This window comes from Protopterus annectens, chromosome 13.part0 (genome assembly GCF_019279795.1).
Source record: "Protopterus annectens isolate FY-2018-M chromosome 13.part0, PAN1.0, whole genome shotgun sequence".
In the NCBI taxonomy this organism is placed as follows: Eukaryota; Metazoa; Chordata; order Ceratodontiformes; family Protopteridae; genus Protopterus; species Protopterus annectens.
In genome coordinates this window covers 1,160,976,221-1,160,984,024 of record NC_056747.1, presented here as the reverse complement: position 1 = coordinate 1,160,984,024, position 7,804 = coordinate 1,160,976,221, and positions in this window count along the sequence as shown.

Below are 7,804 nucleotides of genomic sequence, written 5' to 3'. Positions count from 1 at the left end.
CCTCCAGGGACAGATGGCTGCTCAAAGCTCTCCCTCTCACAGGTGAACAGAGGAACTTCCTTCTATCCAAGTAAGGTATGGGCAACTCAGAAACTTGTAACACAGCCCTGAATTCAGCACTAGCCTGAAAACTGGACTATACTAGCTTAGAAAGGTGGGAAGCAAGGACAATTGTTTTGAAAAGATAAGGCAAAAATAGTAAAAAAAAAAAAAAATACACTTAAAACAGCTTTAAATGACTACAAACAGTACAAAATACACTTAAAACAGCTTTAGATGACTACAAGCAATCGGAAAAGGCTTTTAAACAAATTACCCAATTAACCAGTAAAAATATCTTAAAACTGAGCCCTGTTCCTGTAGTCTTCAATCAGACACGTTCTAACTGCACACTCCTGCTACTGGGGTGCAGGGGGGCCTTCTCCAAAAAAGAAGGCCTGGATTAGTGCTCAAGTTATACAAACAAAGCTAGATTCAGCAGGCCTGAATCTAGTTTATGCGACAGCAAACAAGGCACACCAATTTCAGTAAGAAACGGTTCAAATTCGCAGGTACTATAAGCCTCTAACCAGAAATTCCCAGCTCAGAAGGGCAGAGTCCAGCCTCTCCTCCCACAAGAGTGCAGACCACAAACCTTCTGTTTTATCCCTCATTCAGGCTTTGAGAATACTGGACTTTGAAATATGCCCATGACATTACCATTGCTTAGAGAGTTCAGAAAGTTGCTAAGGCGTTGTGTTTGGGGGTTATATTATCAGTTCTCTCTGTTGCTGTTTGGATTATCTATTGTTCCAAAAGTGTTTACAAAGTGCCTAGCTTCAGTGGTGTCCAGTTGCATAATGCAGAGTGCATCTGTTTTTCCTTAGACTTATCTTTGTGGATTCTATTTTTCCTGGTATTTCGTTTTAACCATTTGGAACCGTTGGAAATCAATTTCCTAAGTTGAAATTAAGGAATTATAGTTGCCAAGGTGCATTTCTTTCTGTTATTTTTCCCCCTTCTTCTGGGTGCATGGGTGGGTACCCCCACTCCCCTCCTCTGGGTGCTTGGGTAGGTTCCCTCGCTTCCCCTCCTCTGGGTGCGTGGGTGGGTTCCCTCGCTTCCCTTCCTCTGGGTGCGTGGGTGGGTTCCCCCGCTCCCCTCCTCTGGGTGCGTGGGTGGGTTCCCCGCTCCCCTCCTCTGGGTGTGTGGGTGGGTTGCCCTGCTCCCCTCCTCTCCTCTGGGTGTGTGGGTGCCTAGGTGCATGGTTGGGCTGGGTGGGTTCCTCTCCTTTCCTCTCCCTTTCTCTGGGTGTGTGGATCCCCCCTCATGGGTCCCCCTCCTCTCCTCTGGGTGCTTGGGTGGGTCCTCTTCTCCTCCTCTTGGGTGCGTGGGTGGGTTCCCCCTTTCCTCTCCTCCTCATGGGTGCGTGGTTGGGTTCCCCCCTTCCTCTCCTCTGGGTGCGTGGGTAGAGTTCCCTCCGCTCTTCTTTGTGTGTGGGTTCCCCTCTCCCCTCCTTTCCTTTCTTCTGGGTGAGTGTGTGGGTTCCCCCTCCCCTTCTCTGGTTGCGTGCTTGGGTTTCCCCCGTTTTCTCTGGTTGCTTGCGTGAGTTCCCCCCTCCTCTCCTGTGAGTGCATGGGCCCCCTCTCCTCTTCTCCTCTGGGTGGGTGTGCAGGTTCCCCCACCCCTCCTCTCCTCTGGGTGCGTGGGTGGGTCCCCGTGGTCCACTCCCCTTCCCCTCCCATGGGTGTATGGGTGGATTCCTCCGCCTCTCCTCTGGGTGCATGGGTGGGTGGGTGTTTAGGGTGTTAAAGTCCCTTAAATTGAGTAGGAAACCTCCTGATGGATCAAAAACCTTTTTTGATCCCTTCTCTTTGAATTGTGTTTCTAGGATGTCTTATTGACTCCTTTGGTTCCTGGCATCTGTGATTCTCATGATTCCTCTGACTGATTACACACGCGAAAAATTCAGTGGCTTCTAAAACTGCTTGGACCAAATATTCTCCATTAGACATCATGTTCCAGTTGTGGATTTTTTTGGAGAGAAGAATTGTTTGGAATATAGAACTATTCTAGTTGAATCCAGCTGTACCATTCTCTGTCACCTTCTTCTCAGTCTATGACAACAGATTTTGCATGGAAGACATATCCATGGGGGTAAAAGTGCAGGGTCTTTGCAACAAACAAGACAGGCAAAAAGCGCACAAAGATTTTTGCTGTGATACATGCTATAGAATCTCTTTGCCACTTGTAGTCCCAGGACCTTTGCATGTAAGTACAGTTGGCACCACTGTCTGTGTTAGCTGGTTATGGTAGTGTTTAAAATTGCAGTTCAGTACAGCCCACCATTCCAAGCTTCTACACTTTTTTCAGAGGATAATGTTGTGGCAGACAAACTGAGCAGGACCAGGACAGACCCTTACAAATGAAACTAAATGGGGGGGGGGGGGTCCTCCAGTATTTAATCTAGTTGTGGGGAATACCTCGGCTGTCTTGTCCTAAGAGGAGACAAACAGATCTGTTTTAAGTTCTGCTCCAGTATTCCTTCCAATAGACTTGGAAAACAGTCACTTTTTTTTTCTGAACAAGAATGTTCCTGTAGATATTGCTACCCTTTCCACTGATGCCAAGGTGCATCCTGAAAATCCAGAAGGGCTCCCTAAAAGTCATTGTTGTGGTTCCCTCTTGACCCAGACAGCAACAGTGGTCTCCCTTCTTATGGAATTGACTAAGAGCAATTACCACAAACTTCTTCACAGATTAGATTAACTTGCACAAGATGGAGATGTTCATTGTGTTACACTGCTGCAGTCATCATAGTGGGGTTATCCTGCCATCAGGCGGTCCCGCAGTTGGCCAGAGTTCCAAAGTCTTGGTCCGGCGTCGGTTGCTGTCGCTTCTTCCCTGACGTCAGTGTGCCAGGGGTATATAAGAGGCATCCAACGCCATTTTCTTCAGTCTTTCTTGCCGCGCGGTGCCTGAAGCAGTTTGCAAGTGCCGATCGGCCGACTCCTGAGATTTTCAAATCGAATTTCAGACCGAAGTCTTCAATAAAGCTAAGTACCCCGTTGGGAACCTTTTCTTGCCTCAGTCCGTTGTCAGAAAAAGTTAACAATTGCATTTCTTGTGGGAAGCAAATACCTCATAAGGACTTTCATTCTTATTGTATTCATTGCCTAGGCCCAGACCACGACGTCACAGGTTGTTGGTTTTATGCTAGGTTTAACAAACTAACTATTAAACGTCGGTTTGATTTCGCCCGACATTATTTTGGTAGGAAATTTAATTATACCATGCCGTCGGAGCAACCGATGAATGCATAAAAAAACGCAAAGATAAGGACAGGCAGCCGAGACCTAAACCAGACTCTGAGGCCTCTGCTAGGCCAGTCGCCGGTTCTCCGGTTTTCAGTGAGGTGCCTACGCAGCCCCTGACGACCGCTGATTTAGAACCCCAGGCGGCATCCGATTCCCAAGCGGAGATTGCTAGGCCTCCACAACCTTTATCTTTAGGCCCTTCTGACTCCATGGCTGAAGAAGATTCCGGTGCAGTTGAAACGCCTTCAGTTGCAGAAGGTGTCTTCAGACCGACTACACTCACTATTAAATCCTATGCAAAACTGAAAACTCTTAAAATCAAAGAAGACTGTACAGTCTCCAGTACAAGGCCCCATGCCTAAGAAACAGATGCTTAAGATGGCTGAAGACTTAATTACCCTAATCAGGGGTTCCCATCCCCCTCCTGATAAAAGACCTAGACAGGAGGAGGACTATTCTTCCTCTGACCAGGTTTCAATTTCCTCAGATTCTTCTGAGGAACAGGAATACTCTTTTCCCCCTTATGAAGACTCTGATTGAAGAGTCTATTCCTTCAGCATCTCTCCTAGAAGACTACTGTTTTGGGGAAACTTTACATACCATGAGGGAACATTTCCACTGGGAAGGCCAGGATTACTCTGATTCTAAGAAAAGGCTCAGAGAGTTCCTTTTACTACCCCAGCACAGACCACTTGCTATTCCACCCGTGTTAAGACATTGTGGATGATGATTATTCAGAATCTAGCCTTAACCCAGATTCACTACCTCCTGCACCAGCCAAACCAGACATATACTACAGAGTCCCTGACTCACACAAATTCCTATATAAAAGCCCTGTTACTGACCCAGAAACCATTTCCCAGGGTTCCAGAGGGGTTAAGGCCTCTATTGCTAAAAATCCTGTACCCTCTGAAAGGGATTCTAGAGCACTAGACAGATGGGGAAAGAAAGTATATACCTCAGCTACTCTAGCTATGAGGGCCTTACATTGCCAGTTTCAGATGCTGAAATATCAACAATATTTGATGTCTCAATTAAAACAAAAAATGATCACACATACAGAGCAGCCTGATTACAAGGAAATGCAAGATTTGTTGCATGCAGCTGAACAAGTGGGAAAACATACTTTGCAATGTGGATTTGATTCATTGGAAGCTTCTTGTAGAGCAGCAGTGACAGGGTCTGTCATACGTAGGCATGCTTGGTTAAAAGAACAAACTTTACCTGATTATGTTAAAGCAAAGTTATTGGATGCACCTTTACAGCAGGATGTTTTATTTGGTGTAAAAGCAGAAGAGGTTTTAAAGAAAATGGAGGATAAGGCAAAATCTATGCAGATGGTCAAGGATTTTTTACAGGTTCAACCCCCTTGTTTCAGCAGAAATTGGCCAAAGAAAAACTGGTCCTTTCCAGCTTCTGACAGACCACAGAGGGGCAAATACAGACGCCCAAGGGGCAGTGGTCAGTCACAGGGCTCTTACAAGCCTCGACAGTGGGGTGCCACAACCCAGGAAGGAGGAGAAGACAGGTCTCAAACTATCAGAAGACAAACACAATGACTTACCCCTCAGACTGCCAAGCAAATCCCTCTTGGCAGCTCCCTTGGGAGGAAAACTAGCACTTTTTGCAGACAACTGGCACATCATCACAAAAGACAAATTGGTCCTAAATATTGTATCTCAAGGATACAGATTCCACTTTCACACTTTACCAAGGATAAAAGGAATGCCAAACCTGCCACCAAATCAATGGGCAGAGGCTCAAAAACAAATTACAGCTCTCATGGACATGAGAGCCATTCAACAGGTTCCTACACAGGAGCAAGGACAAGAATTTTACTCAAGACTCTTTCTAGTTCCCCGAAAGGACAAAGCCTGGAGATCCATTCTGGACCTCTCAATTCTAAACACATATCTGGAAGTACCCAAATTCAAGATGCTAACACTACAGCAACTTCTTCCCATGCTGGGCAAGAAGGCTTGGCTAGTAACGGACCTCAAGGAGGCATACCTGCATGTCCCTATCAGACAAAATTGCAGAAGGTACCTCCGATTTATAGCAGGTTCAACCCATTACCAATTCTCTGCAGTGCCCTTTGGCTTATCTACTGCACCCAGGGTCTTCACAAAATGCCAGGCACCAGTAATTGCATACTGCAGAAGAGGAATTCAAATATATCCATACCTGGACGACTGCCTTATTCAAGCAGAAAGCAAGGACATTCTTTTAAAGCATCTGGCGTTTGTCAAAAACCTATTAAGTTGCCTAGGGTACACAGTAAACAAAAAGAAATCAAAACTAGTGCCCTCACAAGACATAATATTCCTGGGTGCCAGCTTAAATACAACTGCCCAGATGGCTTATCTCACTCCAGACAAGCAAGGACAAACTGACTCAATACTTCAAAATGATGGCAACAAAAACCCAACTCCCTGCAAGAAAAATTCTGCAGGCCTTGGGATTCATGGCATCTTGCATACTACTAATTCCGTATGCAAAACTGCATATGAGGAAATTACAATGGTACCTGAAAAGCGTATGGACTCAACACAGCCACAGCTTGGAAACAATAATACCACTCATTCCCTGCCTTCAACAGGAGTTTCTATGGTGGGCTCAGGCATGTCACCTTAACAAGAGTCAGCCTTTTACCTTACCCACAGCCAGGCAAACTATAACAACAGATGCATCGGATTATGCCTGGGGAGCACACATGGCAGGACAGTGTATTCAGGGCAAGTGGTCTGCAGATCAAAGGCATCTATGTATCAATCAAAAAGAGATGCTAGCTGTACAAAAATACCTAACAGCTTTCAAGGACCTCCTACATCCAGGACAACTCCTAATAAAGACGGACAAAACCACAGTGATGTGGTACATAAACAAGCAAGGGGGCACACATTCCTACCCTCTATGCAGGCAAGCAATGACCTTGTGGAACTCAGCACTGACCTACCAAGTTCAACTACAAGCACAATTCCTGCCAGGAAAGAAAAACACATTGGCAGACGATCTAAGCAGAAACATCATAGATCCTCATGAGTGTAAACTAGATCCACAAGTATTCGCAATGATAACTCAAAAATGGGGGAGCCCAGATATAGATCTGTTTGCCTCCCCCAAAACTACCAAATACGGAAATTTTGCACAAGGACATACCACACACTAGCCTGGAAAATGGACGCCCTCTCATTCAGTTGGAAAACATTAACAGTGTATGCCTTTCCTCCACTGCCTCTTCTGGCAAAGGTGCTGCTGAAAGCCAGATTAGAGAGGCTACAAATGATGCTCATTGCTCCAGACTGGCCACGCCAACACTGGTATCCAATACTAAGGAACATGGCTCAAGGCCCACCATGGATTTTACCTCAAATTCCTCACCTGCTCACTCAGCAAAACAATCAGATTCTACACAGCCATACACAGCCAGCTCAAGACTTTAAATCTGGCTGCATGGCAAATTACCTAAACAACCAGTCAACACTTCTCTCTAAAGCTGTTATAGATGTCATTCTGGAGGTCAGGAGGCCCAGCACCAGGAAAGCCTATTCAGACAAATGGAAAAGATTCTGCGCCTGGAACCAGGCTAAAGGCCAAAACATTCCTCAGATTCTACAATATTTAACTGAGATGTTATACAAAGGACTTTCCTTTTCATCTATTAAGATCCATGCCTCAGCTATTTCACCTCAATACAACACGGATCCTCGTATATCTTCACATCCATTACTAAGACATTACCTCAGGGGGGCTAAGAACATAACACCGCCCCGGAGAGCGCCAACACCAACTTGAGATCTCAACTTTGTTTTGGAAAAACTTACACTACCGCCTTTTGAACCAGCTTTTACAGCTGATTTACAGTTTCTATCATGGAAAACTTCCCTGCTGCTAGCAGTAACTTCAGCACGAAGAGTCTCAGAGCTACAGGCCCTAATGGCAGTGGAGCCTTTCATCATTTTTCATCAAGACAGAGTCGCTTTACGAACTAACCCTTCCTTTATGCCAAAGGTGGTATCCAGTGTGGCCCCAAACCAAACCATTCATTTGCCCACCTTTTATCCAAACCCCCAGAACAAAGGGGAAAGGCTCCTACACTCTTTGGACATTCACAGGCAATTACGTTACTACTTGGATAAAACTAAGGCTTTCAGAAAGTCTGACCAGCTCTTTGTATCCTATGCTGCAGGATCACAAGGAAAGGCTATCTCAAAACAGACCATTTCAAAATGGATAGGACATTGTATCCATTACTGCTACACACACCATGGGAAACCTTTACCTGGTAACATTCGGCCCCATTCCACCACACTACAGCAACATCAACAACCTTCCTCAGAGGGGTACCAACCAAGGATATTTTGGAGGCTGCAACTTGGAGTTCAGTGCACACTTTCACCAAGCACTATCACTTACCTCTATACTCTAAAACCAGAGCTGGCTTTGCCACTGCAGTTCTGCAGGGCCTACTAGCTTCTCCAAACCCGGTTTAGTTCCACCACCCATCC